Genomic DNA, 18,031 nt, shown 5'->3' on the forward strand with positions numbered 1-18,031 from the left:
TATAAGGATCTAAAAACTTCAGATAAAAATGAGGAACAGATACCAACAGTGATATTGTCCATAGACAGGCCTGACCTCCCCTCACCCAATATCCTCAGAGATTCCTTATCTGAACTAGAGAGATTTTGTACAGTTCAAAGAACAGCTTCAAAGACAGTTAGGTGACAAAAATGTAAATGGCCAGCTGAGGGAAGAGCTGAACACACTCAAAGTTGAACACAAGTCTGTCCTTTTCGAAATTCGATCTACATATAAGTTAGATAGGTGAGCAGGCATTTGGGCGCCCAGGTATGCGATAGTGGATAGTTGCCAATGAATGGGAAGTTGGTGCGACATTGGTCTAATGTTCGTGGGGGGGAGTGAAATGTTCAGGGCGCATGATTTGGATAAATTTATTTTCATGTTAGAAAGAAAGTGGTAATTGTCAAATTCTGATAGAACAACTGGGAGTGTAAATTATTGGGTTTGTGAGGAATAGCAGAATGTCATCAGCAAAGGCTGCTAACTTATATTCTTTACCTGCAACCCTTTGACGTCTGGGTTGTTTCTGAGACTGTTCAGGAAAGGTCCCAGGGTCATGACGAAGAGTATGGGAGAAAAGGGACAACCTTGCCTTGTGCCGTTTGTGATGGGGAAGACACTCGACAGGGCACCATTCACTCGGGACTCTAGCTCTCGGGTTCGGGTAAAGGAACATGATGTAGCTTATCATCCAAGGGCCTAGTCCCATGGAAACAAGGGTAGCCTCCATATAGTCCTAGGCTACCCTGCCAAATGCCTTCTCTGCATCCAGTGAGGAAGTACCATGATGTACTTCAAGAAATTAAGTTAGATAAGTCTGTATAAAAAAATGCATCTTTTTTTTTTGTACATGACAGGACACAGAGCCATAAATCATAACGTATGGGATGTCCCAAAGCAATGCATCTGAAGGGAGGGGGACACCAAAAAAAATACCGCCATCTGACCCCAAAAGGATTACACCGCTGCCTGCAAAAACACTGCGGCTAAATGCACATTCCTCCTGGGTCCCAACATCCACTCAATAGAAACGAGTGAACGTATGCACCGACGACCAGGTCGCTGCCTTGCAAATGTTGACCATACTAAACCAATACACCTGGGTAATAACCTGGCGAATCCAAAAGAAATCGTAGACTTGGATGCGATCAACCCCTTTCTGGGCCCTTCTGGCAGCACCAACAAGATCTCAGCGCACTGCTCCGACATGACATGCGATCAGCTGTGCGGTGCGAGTTTAGCCATACAGTTTGTATGGCTAAATTCGCATCGCACCCACAGCAAACACGCACAGGAGGCATTTTTGCTGCCGCATCAGGATCGGATCGCACAGCGGTTCACACTTGTGCGATCCGATCCTGTGCGAACTGCACGATCGCACTGCGTTATGCGATCAAACTGGGGGTGTCGTTAAGATTACATTGACACCCCCAGCGGATCGCATATGGCAGTGTGAACTGCCGGGGGTGCGTGTGCGATGCGGGAACAGGCTGCGAATTCGCAGCCTTCCCGCATCGCATCAGTGTGAACCGGCTCTCAGTCTTACGAATCCCAGCTGATCTCTCCAAGAAAAACTTGCATGCATTACATCAAGAGAATGCAATAACGTTTCCTCCTACGAGTGGGGATCTGGAAAAAAGGTAGTATATTGTCCTGATTCAAATGAAAGGCGGACATAACCTTGGGCAAAAAACCTGGGTGTGGATATAGAATCACCCTATCTTGATGAAATATCAAGAATGGCTCTTTACAAGAAAGAGCTGCTAGTTCAGATAACCTTCTAGCCAAAGTTATCGCAATCAAAAAATAACCAGGAGAACTTGCCCCAGAGGCTCAAAGGGCTGTTTTTTTGCAAAACTGCCAATACCAAATTAAAGTCCCAAGGACACAATGGTGGATCCACAGGCAGAAGGAAAACGTAAAATTCCCCCGGACGAAGGTCTGAACAGACGAATAGGAAGTGATCGGGTTCCTGGAACAAAACCGATAGGGCTGAAATCTACCCCTTGATAGTGCGCAAGGTTAACTTCAGATCTACTACTGCTTGAAGGAAAGCTAGAATTCTCCTGATGATATATTTGCAGGGATGCCATTGCCTGGCTTCACACCAGTATATGAACTGCAGGGCCAGATACACCCTGCGCCTTTAAGATTAAGGCATCAATAGCCAAGCTGTCAAGTTTAGAGACTGTACAGCAAGGTTGAATATTGGACCTTGAGAGAGTAGGTCCGGAAGCAGTGAAAGGTGAACAAGGTTCTGAGTTGAATGAGGTAGTGGTAACCTCTAAGCAGGGTATGCTATCTCCCCTAGCGACAATATGTAAGGCTGCTGAGATGTCCCTGGAAAGCTTCAGAGAGCTCTGTATGTTGGAGCCAGAGGTTGCCCAGGACAACGTATCACTGACAGCCTCTGGATTCGTGCAACCCAAACCCTCCTCGGCCATGCCGAAGCTACTAGAACTACTGGTTTCCCTTCTAGCTGGATTCTGCACAACAGACGCAGTATCAGCAGCACCAGAGGAAAGGCATACATCAGGGAATACTCCTCCTAAGGAGTCACCAAAGCATCCACTCCGACTGCGAGTGGATCCCTGGTCCTGGACACAAATCTCTTCAACTTGTTGTTGAATCTGGATGCCAACAAATTTACGTTTGCGACCCCTCAGCGCAGGCAGATGGATTGAAAAATCTCGGGTGTAAGGACCAATCTCAAGGGAAACATCTGTTGACGACTCAAACAGTCTGCCTGCCAGCTCTCTATTCCTGGAATAACTGCTGTCAGGCGTGGCCCAAGACAGGATGAAATCCACCTCTTTCTGGGCTGACCAACTCTTTGTGCCTCCTTGATGGTGGATATAAGCCACAGCCGTGGCATTGTCGGATTGTACCCTGATAGGGTGACCCTGAAGCCTGGACGTCCATAATTTCAAAACTCGACTCACTGCTCAGTTTTCCAAAACATTTAAAGAGAGACCTCTCTCTACCAAAGACAAATTTCTCCTGGACAGTGGCTTCCTCTAGAACCGCTCCCAAGCCGGTGTCAAGGTCTTACCTTGCCTTCCTGTTGGCAGCCATCTTGGACATCTGCAGACTGCTGTCTCTTATAAACTCTGCATCATCACTTGTCTGCTGGGCGTCGCTCAGTGATGATGTTGCACACCTGACTATATATATATATATCACCTGATGGCTTTCAGACTTTACCCTTGCTTTTGTGCTCCAAGGTGCATCACTGCTAGCATGGGGACATCTGTACATGAAAACAAACAGTGCTGCTCTGACTAAAGTTGAATAAAACGTTGAAATGTATTCAACTTTAGTCAGAGCAGCACTGTTTGTTTTCATCTACAGATGTCCCTTATCTGGAAGTTTTTTTGTAAAGTACTTCACTATCAGAGTTTCTTTCTTCTTTACATTGTCTGGAACCTGCCCTAAACCGATTGAATATGGTACACTTATGAGGATTTATTGTCTACAACTCACTTATATTGGAGAGTGGTAAATCTGTCTAATTGGACAAAAGTGGAGTACGAGATCTGGTCAGTTGTTTGCGGGACCCAGTGGATATATCTGTAACGCTGGTTACCCCTGTAGGGGTACCGCCCTCTGGTGAGTGCGGGAACAATAGGAGGGGAGCACTGATTTCCTCACCCAGCACCCCCATTTCTTCGGATCACCCCGTGACCCACTTTTTTCCACCCTCCTTGGACTCTTATCTATTTATGGACTTTTAACTAGATGTCTTTCTATATTTGATAATTTTTATCTATATGTAATGAAGTTTTAGAATATATTGCCCATATACAGGTCCTTCTCAAAAAATTAGCATATTGTGATAAAGTTCATTATTTTCTGTAATGTACTGATAAACATTAGACTTTCATATATTTTAGATTCATTACACACAACTGAAGTAGTGCAAGCCTTTTATTGTTTTTAATATTGATGATTTTGGCATACAGCTCATGAAAAACCAAAATTCCTATCTCAAAAAATTAGCATATTTCATCCGACCAATAAAAAAAAAAAGTGTTTTAATACAAAAAAAAAATCAACCTTCAAATAATTATGTTCAGTTATGCACTCAATACTTGGTCGGGAATCCTTTTGCAGAAATGACTGCTTCAATGCAGCGTGGCATGGAGGCAATCAACCTGTGGCACTGCTGAGGTGTTATGGAGGCCCAGGATGCTTCGATAACGGCCTTGAGCTCATCCAGAGTGTTGGGTCTTGCGTCTCTCAACTTGCTCTTCACAACATCCCACAGATTCTCTATGGGGTTCAGGTCAGGAGAGTTGGCAGGCCAATTGAGCACAGTAATACCATGCTCAGTAAACCATTTACCAGTGGTTTTGGCACTGTGAGCAGGTGCCAGGTCGTGCTGAAAAATGAAATCATCTCCATAAAGCTTTTCAGCAGATGGAAGCATGAAGTGCTCCAAAATCTCCTGATAGCTAGCTGCATTGACCCTGCCCTTGATAAAACTCAGTGGACCAACAACAGCAGCTGACATGGCACCCCAGACCATCACTGACTGTGGGTACTTGACACTGGACTTCAGGCATTTTGGCATTTCCCTCTCCCCAGTCTTCCTCCAGACTCTGGCACCTTGATTTCCGAATGACATGCAAAATTTGCTTTTATCCGAAAAAAGTACTTTGGACCACTGAGCAACAGTCCAGTGCTGCTTCTCTGTAGCCCAGGTCAGACGCTTCTGCCGCTGTTTCTGGTTCAAAAGTGGCTTGACCTGGGGAATGCGGCACCTGTAGCCCATTTCCTGCACACGCCTGTACACGGTGGCTCTAGATGTTTCTACTCCAGACTCAGTCCACTGCTTCCGCAGGTCCCCCAAGGTCTGGAATCAGTCCTTCTCCAGAATCTTCCTCAGGGTCCGGTCACCTCTTCTCGTTGTGCAGCGTTTCCTGCCACATTTTTTCCTTCCCACAGACTTCCCACTGAGGTGCCTTGATACAGCACGCTGGGAACAGCCTATTCATTCAGAAATTTATTTCTGTCTTACCCTCTTGCTTGAGGGTGTCAATGATGGCCTTCTGGACAGCAGTCAGGTCGGCAGTCTTACCCATGATTGCGGTTTTGAGTAATGAACCAGGCTGGGAGTTTTTAAAAGCCTCATGAATCTTTTGCAGGTGTTTAGAGTTAATTAGTTGATTCAGATGATTAGGTTAATAGTTCGTTTAGAGAACCTTTTCATGATATGCTTATTTTTTGAGATAGGAATTTTGTTTTTTCATGAGCTGTATGCCAAAATCATCAATATTAAAACAATAAAAGGCTTGCACTACTTCAGTTGTGTGTAATGAATCTAAAATATATTTAAAGTCTAATGTTTATCAGTACATTACAGAAAATAATGAACTTTATCACAATATGCTAATTTTAATAGAAGGACCTGTATATATTTTTCAATTTATTCACTTTGCTCACCCATTCACTATCGGTAATAATTTTTTGAGCACTTTTACTGATTTCTAGCATTTGGCTAGTCCTCATGCATTTTTTTTCACCATTTATTTTTAAATCATTTATTAGTCACTCCTTATATGGTTTATCTATTTAATAAGACCTATTTGTATGTATAGGGTCACTTCACCTATTTTCACTTATTTAATATTTATTTATTATTGTATTAATACTTATTATTGGATACGTATGCATCATATTTTTGGAATGCTGAAGTCACTTATTTATTAATTTATTATCAAGTCACTACATTTGTATATATTTATATTTTTCACATATTTATCTATTTATTGAATTTTATTGGGCATTGTATCCTGTATTACATATTATAATTGTTAAATATTGGCCTACTATATATATATATATATATATATATATATATATATATATATATATATATATATATATATATATATATACACACATATATATATATACATATATACATATACACATATACACATATACACACACACACACACATACATATTCTATACCCCTCCCTTTACTTATTTATTGTGCAAATCCATTTGGCAGCGCCAACTATCTAGAAGTAGAAGCACTGGTAGTATGAGTGCTAGGGATTTTGAAAGAAGGACACTTGCTCGTCTTTTTCCTGGGTAGCAAGGTATTCTTCTGCCCCCAAGAGCTTTTGGATATACCTATCCAGATCTTTAGCAAAAAGGCGTTCACCCTGAAAAGGGAAGCCAGCCAGTAACTTTACATGGTGATTCCACAGACCAATTCTTTAACCAAAGAATTCTGCGCATATGCACTGATTATCAGAGCAAATCATGATATTTACCTTATGGCGTCCATAAGAGCATCCACTGCAATACCTAAAGTGAGAGGTAGATCTGACAGATCTTCCATAGACTCTCCTTAAAAAGAAACGGTCTTAGACACTTGCTTCATACGGTCTTAACCACTTAAGCCTCGGAAGATTTTACCCCCTTCCTGACCAGACCCCTTTTTTCAACTTGGCACTTTGTGACTTTAACTGACAATTTCGCGGTCATGCAAAGCTGTACATAAACGAAATTTACGTCCTTTTTTTCCCACAAACAGAGCTTTCTTTTGGTGGTATTTGATCACCTCTGCGCTTTTTATTTTTTGCGATATTAATAAAAAAAAGAGCGAAAATTTTGCAAAAAAATTAAATTTTCAACTTTGTCTTTTAAAAAATATCCAATATACTCAATTTAGGTCATATCTTTTGGCCAAAAAATATTTAGCTACATGTCTTTGAATTAATGAGCATATTTTTATTGGTTTGCGCAAAAGTTATAGCGTCTACAAACTATGGTGTAAATACTGAAATTTACGCAGCTTTAATTTCTGACTGCCCATCTCATTTCATGAAGTGCTAAAATGGCAGGGCAGTACAAAACCCCCCCAAACTACCACTTTTTCGAAAGTAGACATCCTAAGGAATGTTCTGAGAGGCATGTTGAGCTCATTGAATATTTCATTTTTTTGTCACAGGTTTTTGAAAAATGACTAAAAAAAAAAAAAGTTGTCATTAAAATGATATATTGCTCACGCATGCCATGGGTATATGTGTAATTACACCCCAAAATATATTCTGCTGCTTTTCCTGAGTACAGGGATACCACCATATGTGAGACTTTTTGGCAGCCTAGCAGTGTACGGGAGCCCGAAAACAAATCACCATTAGAATTTCAAAGGGCGTACATTTTTCATTGCATTTTCTCACTACCTATAACGGTTTAGGAGGCCCTGAAATGTCAAGATACCACAACCCCCCCCCCCCCCCCAAATGACCCCATTTTGGAAAGTAGACACCCCAAGCTATTTGCTGAGAGGCATGGTGAGTCCATGGAATATTTTATATTTTGCCACAAGTTCCAGGAAATATATATATAATATATATTGTTTTTTTTTTTACACAAAGTTGTCAGTAAATGATATAGATATATTGCTCACACATGCCATGGGTATATGTGAAATGACACCCCAAAATACATTCTGCTGCTTCTTCTGAGTACAGGGATACCCCATGTGTGAGACTGTTTTGCAGTCTAGTTGAGTACAGGACCCCGAAAACCAATCCCCACTTTCAGGCTTTCTAAGGGCGTAAATTGTTAATTTCACTCCCGACTACCTATCACAGTTTCGGAGGCCATGAAATGCCAAGACAGCACAACCCCCCCCCCCCCCCCCAAAATGACCCCTTTTCGGAAAGTAGACACCCTAAGCTATTTGCAGAGAGGCATGTTGAGTGTTTTGCAGATCTCACTCTTTGTCACAAAGTTTTGGAAATTGAAAAAGAGGGAAAAAAAAATGCATTTTCCTGTTTTTTCTTCATTTTCCAAAAGAAAAAATGAGTGTCTACTTTGCAAAATGGGATCATTTGGGGGGGGGGGGGGGGTTGTGCCATCTTGGCATTTCATGGACTTCAAAAGTGTGATAGGTAGTAGGGCTGCAACTAACGATTATTTTGTCTGTCGACTAATCTAGCGGTTATTTTTCCGAATAGTCGACTAATCCAACGATTATTTATATTTTAGTTTTTTTCCTTGAGTGTTATTTTTGATTAGCTAATTAATCCTTTGAATAACAAAAAGTACAGACCCCTCAGTAGGCCCCCTCCATGTACAGACCCCTCAGTAAGCCCCCCCCCACCTAGTACAGACCCCTCAGTAGGCCCCCTCCCAGTACAGACCCCTCAGTAGGCCCCCCCTCCCAGTACAGACCCCTCAGTAAGCCCCCCCTCGCAGTACAGACCCCTCAGTAAGCCCTCCCACCTATTACAGACCCCTCAGTAAGCCCCCTCCTAGTACAGACCCCTCAGTAAGTCCCCTCCCAGTACAGACCCCTCAGTAAGCCCCCACCAAGTACAGACCCCTCAGTAAGCACTCCCACCTAGTACAGACCCCTCAGTAAGCCCTCCCACCTAGTACAGACCACTTAGTAAGCCCCCCTCCCAGTGTAGACCCCTCAGGCTCACCTGCGATCACATGATGCTACTGGAGTGGCGCGTGACGTCTCGTCTGTGTGGAACAGTGGGAGGGATCATCGGCGTTGGCGGCAGTCTGCAGCCAAAGAGAGTCAGCTCAGTTGATGCGCTGGCGCAGCAGCCCCCGGGACGTCTCGCCGCTCACAGCGGCTGACGTAGAAGAGCCGGACACTCTGGACTGGAGCGCAGCGGGGGCCGGGGCAGTGCAGCCCCAATCAATGCAGCGGCCCGGCCGGCAATGCAAGCAGGGGGCGTGTGACGTCACGCGTGACGCGTTGACACCTTTCACGCACATCCACGAATTTTCGTCGTCGACGAGTCATTGCAGCCCTAATAGGTTGTAAGGAGTGAGATCAACAATTTACGCCCTTAGAAAGACAGAAGGTGCGGATTGGTTTTCCGGGTCCTGTACGCGGCTAGACTGCCAAAAAGTCTCACACATGGGATATCCCTGTACCCAGGAGAAGCAGCAGAATGTATTTTGGGTTGTCATTTCACATATACCCATGGCATGCGTGAGCAATAGATCATTTAGTGACAACTTTGTGTAAAAAAAACGACAAAAAAAAAATAATAATTTTCCGGACACTTGTGGCAAAACATAAAATATTCCATGGACTCACCATGCCTCTCAGCAAATAGCTTTGGATGTCTACTTTTCAAAAAGGGGTAATTTGGGGGGTGTTTGAACTGTCCCGGCTTTTAATGCTTAATCTTATCCACACATCACCCACTCTTCTAATCACTTGAAAACCAAGCCTTTTCTGTGACTTTTTGTTTACATGTAAAAATTTTTTTTTTTTAACTAGAAAATTACTTTGAACCCCCAAACATTATATATTTCTTTAAATCAGAGGCCCTATAGAATAAAATGGTGGATGTTGCAAATTTTTTTGTCACACGATATTTGTGCACAGATTTTCCAAACGCAATTTCTGCGAAAAAAAATACATTTTTTTAAAATTTATTGCACAAATACACTACACAATTCCTATTTGTTTGGTAAAATTTAAAAAAAGATCTTATGCCGAGTACATAGATACCAAACATGACAGGCTTTAAAAAATTGCTCACGCCTGTGCAGCGGCAACCAACTACGTACATTTTTAAAATCCTTAAAAAGACTTTACAGGTTACCACTTTAGACTTACAGAGGAGGTCTACTGCAAGAATTACTGCACTCGACCTGGCGTTCGTGGCAATACCTCACATGCATGCTGCAATTGCGGTTTACATATGACACTAGACAAACGCTTGCGTGCGCCATTGCGCGCGAGCACGGGGGGGGGGGGAGCATGATTTTTTTTTTTTGCTTTTTTAAGTTATTTTGACACCTTTCCTTTCATTTTTTTTTTTTTTGTTTCAAGAATTTTTATTGTTATCACAGTGAATTTAAATATCCCCTGTGATAGCAATCTGTAGTGGCAGGTACTCTTTTTTAAAAAAAATTGGGGTCTTTTAGACTCTAGATCTCTCCTCTGACCATCTGACCACACCAAAATTGGTGTGATAAAATACTTTCCCAATTTCCCAATGGCCCTGTTTGTTTCTGGCGAAACAGAAGTCATGAAATGCTCGTAGCTTCCGGTATCTTAGGCCATAGAGATGATTGGAGCCATTCTCATTTACAATTAGCTCTATGGTTAGATAATCAAACCACCGGCTGCACTCTCGGGTTAACCGGTGGGACAGGAGAGCCCGAGAAAAACCACGGAAGGCGGCGGGGGGGGGGGGGGCTAGTCCCCTCCCACTGCATGTAAAAGTAGTCTAGCGGCCAATTATCCGCTAGGATTGCTTTTACATGTAAGCCGATCTCTGGCTGTAAAAAGCTATACCAAGATGATGCCTAAATCTGCAGGCATCATCCTGGTATAATCACTCAAAGTCCAGCAATGTACCAGTACATTGCTGGTCCTTGTTTGGCATATAGTGTAGGTTTTTTTTTTTTTTTCATGCAGCCTGTGGGCTGAACGAAAAAAAAGAGAACCTACCAGAAATCAGCACAGGAATATTGTGTAGTATTACTCATCATTCACCGCCCAAACAAACACCCACTTAATTTGACGGGTATACACGACAGGATTTACCTGCAGTGCTGAAATCAGAAAATCACCACAGCTGCTGCCAGCAAAGGTATCCATATATGCTGAGCGCAAACGCTGTTTGTGTCATAATATATAAAATCAATGTGGCAGCCGGCTAGTACCTGCAAGAGAAACAGGTCACAAAAGAATGAAAAACAAAGTACAGTAAAAGTGCAGTAGGAAGAGTAGAAGAACATAAAATTACTGACACAACAACTGTTTTTGGATTCTTTTATTTTTCTAACTGTTGTTTCTCGATTTGTGACTGCGATTTTCCAGCTTGGGTCTCTCAAAATGTCAATAGCCATCCAACATCTTTCGAGACCCTGTGTTTGTGTGCCCTACACTGTGTCGTGCTGTACCCTACACTAAAACTCCACTAGTGTATGGTAGCGCTGGAAACATTCCCCGATACAGAGACCAGGTTGGTCAGGACATTTGGGACAATAATAGCGGGTGTCACGCCTAAATCCGCGCCTGCTACAGATACTACATCTTCTTTGGGGGCATCTTTGGGTAGGGGTACTCGGGAGGACATGTGAAAAATGCCTCTCATGCAGCCGTCTCACTGCATCTGGAAGGGGAAGTTGGGCAGGCATGCCTCCTGGGTACAGGTAGGCAAGGATGATCTCTTTCTGGAATTTCCAGAAGGATCCTGTTCGTCCTGACGCCCTGTATAGGACAAAGGTCATCCATCATAGCCAATTGTAATAAATAGACACTTTTTTGTACCAGCGTCTGGCTTTACGGGCAACTAAATACGGCGCCAAAAGCTGGTCGTTAAGGTCCACCCCTCCCATATTAAGGTTATATTCGTGGACACAGAAGGGTTTCTCCATAACGCCAGTTGCCGTAGGAATTTGGATCGTTGTGTCTAGGTGAAGGGAGGACAGAACGAAAACATCACGTGTATCCCTCCACTTCACTGCAAGCAATTTGTCAGTTTTCGAGCAGGCTTTCGCCCCCCGACTAAGACGGGATGTTACAAGCCATTGGGGGAAGCCCTGGCGATTAGGTCGCACGGTGCCACATGCGCCAATTTGTAATTCGAGCAGGTGACTAAATAGTGGCACGCTTGTGTAAAAGTTGTCCACGTACAAATGGTACCGCTTTCCGGATAAGGGTGACACCAAGTCCCAAACAATCTTGCCGCTGCTCCCTATGTAGTCTGGGCAGTTAGGGGGCTCCACACAGCTATCTTTTCCCTCAAAGACCCGGAAACTAACTGTATAGCCTGTGGCCCTGTCACACAGTTTATACAGCTTGACCCCGTACTTGGCACGCTTGCTGGGGAGGTACTGTTTCATAGCAAGGCGGCCAGTAAATTTAATCAGGGACTCGTCAACGCAGACAACTTGTTCGGGGGTGAACAAGGCTGCAAACCGCTGAATGAAGTGGTCTATGAGGGGCCGAATTTTGTGGAGCCGATCATATGCAGGGTCTCCCCGAGGACAACAGATTTCATTGTCACTGAAATGCATAAAACCGCAGAATTTGCTTATAATTCGCCCTGGACATGGAGGCAGAGTACATGCGCATATGGTGAAGTGGGCTAGTGGACCAATATAGCCGCAATTCATTCTGTTTGGTTATGCCCATGTTGAGAGAAAGGCCCTTAAATATTTTAAATTCGGAAACCGTTTGATTTCCAGCCGAATGGTCTGGCAAAGGGCGAATTTGGGTTGGCAGCGATAAATTGTTGTGCATATAAATTGTGTGTGGTAATCAAGGGGTTATTTCTAACTATGCGCCGGGGATCTGTGCTTTATTAGACTGACACTAACACTAGCTAATGTCACCTGTGTCACTAATATTAGTGATCAGAAAAAAAACTGTACACTATAAAAGTGACACTGTGACAGGGCACGGAGGGGGTTTACTGGGAGTGATCAGGGGGGATCAGGGGGTTAAATCTTTATTGGGGGGTGGCGGGGACCCTAAACCTCCTTTGGGATAGAAACTAACTCGCTAGCGCTAATTCAGGTCACAAACACACGAATACAAAAGACAGTAAAACAGTATATTACGTGTGTATTAGTGTGCAATGTGACAGGGGGGAAGGGGTTAACTGGATGTGATCAGGGGGTTAAATCTTTATTGGGAGGGGGTGGCGGGTATCCTAAGGATAAAAGGAATGGTGGCAAGCGATAAACCTGGTCACAAGTCACACTTATACGGGTATATAGAAATGCTATATACTGTTACTGTGTATAGTGTGTGTTGTGACAGGGGGTGTAGGGGTGATCAGGGGGGGGATCAGGGGGTTAAATCTTTATTGGGGGGGTGGCGGGGACCCTAAACCTCCTTTGGGACAGAAACTAACTCGCTAGCGCTAATTCAGGTCACAAACACACTAATACAAAATACAAAAACACAGTACATTACCTTTGTATTAGTGTGCAATGTGACAGGAGGGATCAGGGGGTTAAATCTTTATGGGGGGGCAGGTATTTTAAGTGAAAAAGGGGGGGGCGCAAACGCTACACCTGGTCACAAATCACACTTATACAGGTATATAGGAAAATGCTATATGCTGTATACAGTGTGTGTTGTGACAGGGGGTGTAGGGGTTAATTGGGGGGGGCGATCGGGGGTTAAATGTGTACAAGTGTGTGCTTGTGCAGTTACTTACAGTTAGATGTGCTCTCCTCTCACGCTGGATCCAAAAAGGATCATGGGAGGGGAGGACACATCTTTTCTGAGCCTGTGTTTACATTTCACAGGCTCAGCATAGATTCGGATTGGGCAGGACCGATCTACAGGTCCAGGCCAAAAATAATTGGCCTGGACCTGATGACTGATCGGTTCTGAACCCAATCAAGCCAGCAGCGGGGGGGGCGCGAGAGTGCTCACAGGACCGGCGGGAAGTGCCGACGTAGACCTACGTTACTTTGCCTGGCCGGGGCAGACTGCCGACGTAGATAGTCGTGCGGCGGTCGGCAAGTGGTTAAGAAAAGACTGACAAACTCCTATGGATGCTATTGCTGGTTGAATCGCAGAACCTGCAACCGCAAAGGAGGCTTTCAAAGGATTCCAACTTTTTATCTGCTGGATCTTTAAAAACCTGGGTATTATCCACAGGACAGGTTAAACCTTTGTTAACAGCAGAAATGGAAGGATCAACAGTAGGTATATTCGGGGCGTGGCCTGGCTATGGACGGGTGAGGACGTACAGCGCTTAAGCTCCGCACCCGCTTAAACCTCAGCTTACCAGGAAAACCAGGCCTCAAGACAGCTTCTGCGATGTCCCACCAGCGCAGGACAGCTTCCCAGCCACCGCGGCCCGACCGTTCCAAGCAGGGCCGTCTGCCATCCTTCTTCCCGGAGACCCGCGACAGGGAGACCTAGGCCTCCAAGATGGCGCAGGCGGCACCTGCCTCTCCATACCACGAGGCGAGTCCCTCCTGGAGCACAGACCCTGGACTTTATCCACAACGGTCAGTGACTACACTGGTCCCCCTGCCTCCCCTCGCTCACCAGAGTCACAGGGAGGAGGATCTGATATAGCTGGGGTTCTAGGGGATGGGGACTTAAGGAGACACATTTGGGCCTTGCCCACTAAAGCAGACCTGGATAGATTCATCTCCAGGGTTGAAATAGCTTTTAAGGAGGACATTGCTCAACTGAAAGCAGACACTTCCCACTTAGGGCATGGAGACTTTGGAGCAGCGCTTGGATGACACTATCCCTCAAGAAAAAAAATCAGACAAATTCCCCCAAACATCCAATCCTCACGTTGCCGCCTTTGTCAAATTGGTGACAAAAGAAGTTGAAAAACTCAACATTAAAAAACCTACAAAGTCAAACATTACATTTAACCAAAGACAGGCCATTGAGAAACTCAAGGCAAATCATTCTATCACCATTAAGCAGGCCGACAAAGGCGGCAACGTAGTGATTATGAACAATTCCCAATATATTACCATGTGCCTAAAAATCCTCAAGAACCAAAATTGGTATAGGAAAATTCCAGCGGATATTGTCATTAAATATCAACTCGAATTTTATAAGATAGTCGACACAGCATACCAAAATGCAATTATTCCAAAACACACCTGGGAATTTATCCTCACAGCCTTTCCAATTACCCCCACTTTCTATGCCCTCCCCAAAATACATAAGGACGCCACTAATCCACCAGGGCGCCCTATTATATCGGGTAGAGGGTCGGTAACAGACAATGCTAGCAGATTGATTGACACCTTTTTGAAGCCATTCGTGGTCCAATTACCATCTTACGTACGGGACACCATACACTTCTTACAAAGAATACAAGACACACGGGTCCCTGAAGATTGCCTATTGGTTACAATAGACGTCGAGGCACTGTATAGTTCTATCCCGCATGATCGGGGCCTCTTGGCGGTAAGGCATGCATTAATGCAAGATCAGAACTTGGATGCCTATGGGGAGTTCATTCTGTCCATCCTCCAATTTATACTACTACACAATGTCTTCACATTCAATGATTCCCACTACCTCCAGGTGCAAGGCGTATCGATGGGCACATGCTGTGCCCCATCCTACGCCAATTTGTACCTGGGGGAGTGGGAACATGCCCTTTTGAATGAGGACACAATATCGATGTATACGGACCACATCATGATGTGGGTCCGTTACATCGACGATGTGTTCATGCTATGGCATGGGTCAGTGGAACTCCTTAATACGTTTTATGGACAGAATGAACAAAAACGATTTCAATTTCAATTTCACTATGAACTTTGATGCAGGTCAGGTTACCTTTTTAGACGTAGAAATTCACAGGGGGGAGGATGGTGTTCTCCACAGTGGGCTTTATCGTAAGCCCACTGCTGGCAACACCATCCTCCATGCTTCAAGCTTCCATCCACAGACATTGGTGCGTTCCATTCCGTTTGGCCATTTCCGTTTGGCCAGTACCTTCGGGCCCGATGCAATTGCACGGACCTTGCCAGCTTTCAAAAAGCAGCTGACGATTTAAGACAGAGACTTCTTGCCAGAGGCTATACTTACACCACTCTCAAAAAGGCATACAAGAAAGCCCTAGCGAGTGATAGGACTTCATTACTGGCCCATAAAACCTCTAAACCGGTGGACCAAACCTTGAGGATGATCATAAAATATTCAGAACAACACTCGGATATAAAAAGAATTGTGACCAGATACTGGCACATGCTTTCCCTCGATCCAATTGTGGGCATGCATGTCCCTGCATTCCCTCAAATTACTTATAAGAAAGTCCCTGCTTTGAAAGACCAACTTGTACGTAGCGAATTCACAGCACATAACGGAAAAGACCCATGCAAAGCTAAAGGGACCTACATGTGTGGGGCCTGCAAATATTGCAAGTTTATGTATACTTCCAGAAATCCCATTCTACCGAATGGACAAAAGTTTAAACTAAAGCATTTTGCTAACTGCCGCACTCATGGGGTGGTATATCTACTCCTCTGTGAGTGCGGCTGTTTTTATGTTGGCAAAACCAAATTGGACTTTACTAAACGTGCATGCAGGCACATAAAAAGCATGAGAACCTGCGATCCGGATCTCCCTCTTGGACGCCACACCGTCCATGCAGGCAGATTTCCCAAAATTAAATTTTTGATTTTGGACAGAATCCACCCCAGCTCCAGGGGAGGGGATTGGAATAAGACCCTCCTCCAAATGGAGCTGCGGTGGATTTATCGCCTAAAAGCGACAGAGCCACCAGGATTGAACGATATGGTATCGTTCAAACCTTTCCTGGATGGCTTCACGTCTGGTGGTATGGAAAAATAGCAAGTTATCCCATGCATTTCCCTTAACAATGCTGATATACTCTGATGCGACATATGGTATTGACTAAAATATTGGATGCATTATCCTCAATCACAATTCATCTCCCCCTCTCTTTTTCCTCCCCCCCCCCTCCTTTTCCTCCCCCTTTTTTCATTTCTCATATACCCCTCTTTTCCCTCCGTTCCTCTTTTTCCCTTCCCGTCCCCTTGCCCCCCCCCCCCTTTTCCCTTTCCTTCCCTCCCCTCCCTCCCCTCCCCCTTCCTTCCCCTCCTGTCCATTTACAACCTTTGTTAGTGATTACAGTTCTGTTTTAATATTCCTACAACTTTTTCTGTACACAGGGATGTCAGCCTGCCCCTGCTGCCACAATTGGGAGACAGGACCGTTTTATGTCCTTGGGTATGGTTTTATATATACAGTTCTGTTTTGCAGCAACTGTTTGAGTTAATATACTCATCCCTTCTACTTAGAGATATGCTTCATATTTAAATCAAAACCTTTTTCTCTCCAGCCATACCAATAGATACACTTTTTCATTTCATTTTGATGTGATTCGGTTTTGCTTCACGGAGATACAATTATCTCCGCATCTGCTTCGGGAAGAGCCCGGCACAGTAAGCGGACGCCACCTAGTGGCGCCCGCAGCTTCGGCATCCGCCTATGTGATCCTGCTCACAATGTGGGCTTTTCGGCGCATGCCCAATAGACCCCGCCTTGCGTTCCACGCCGACGGAAGTCTATCACCGTGTCGGTGGGACGCATAGGCCGACCTCACTTCCGCCGGATCACTTCCGGTTGGGGGTGTTCCCGGCCTAGGTGTCCCAGGAAACCGCCTGTGCGACCAGCTGTACCAAATTGCCATTCAGCTGAGCTTGGTCTCAGCTAATTACAAGCCTCCTTATATACTCCGCATGTCCGGCATCAGACTTATATGCTCTCTTGCCGGACACACGGAAACACCTGCACATGCCACTTTAAGATCTTTATTTGGTTGGATCGGATCCCTAAGGTATTTCATATACTTTTTGACTACATATATGTTTTTTAAGCCAAACTGTCAGCCCAATCTTTGCCTGTCAACAGAGAGCCTTCACATAATAAATTTCCATGTGGAGTTCAATCGTTGATCCCTTACTTTTAGCCTTTAGCTTTATGTTGAATTTGGAGTTTTTTACTATATCCCATTTGGATACTTTGTTCAATCTCTGCTGACAAATACAGCATTTGGGCTATTTGATACCTCATTTACCCAATAAAGATCCTACAGCTACATTAACTTTAGAGTCTTTTTTTTTTCCCCTTGGACCTGATCCATATCATTAATTGCTTGGCTTTTGTCCAGCAGGATTGCTAAATTTGGGGTTTCAGCTGTTCCCACCCAGCCTCTTGTGAGACTGGCTAGCAAGCAATCTCGATAAATCTACATCCAAGAGTCATATCCTATTCTTAATACAACACCCAGGACAACTACACGGCATCCCAGGTGGCCCACACCGGCACACTGACTCCTTGTTTTTAACATATACAGGCAGGCGATTTTTCTCAATCACTACAATGAACTTTGTAAGTGTTTTCAGACATTTTCTATTTGTCTAGTAAAAAATTATGGTTAGATTGATATTTCAATGTCTATAACAATTGTTCATATACTAATTACTTACAGACCACCCTCCAAGGGCACCCCTGAAGGAGTTTTGCATTATCA

The 18,031-nt window shown here is 44.3% G+C and overlaps 1 protein-coding gene across 1 annotated transcript in view; it reads right to left on the bottom strand.

Annotated features, from left to right (window-relative positions):
- The window catches only part of DDX47 (DEAD-box helicase 47), a gene marked incomplete at its 5' end in the record, with an annotated part of 626,288 nt that overhangs the window by 524,951 nt on the left and 83,306 nt on the right, over nt 1-18,031 (bottom strand). The gene's annotated exons all lie outside the window — the stretch shown is intronic.

Source organism: Pelophylax lessonae (genome assembly GCF_965119305.1).
Source record: "Pelophylax lessonae genome assembly, chromosome: 8".
Taxonomy (NCBI): domain Eukaryota; kingdom Metazoa; phylum Chordata; class Amphibia; order Anura; family Ranidae; genus Pelophylax; species Pelophylax lessonae.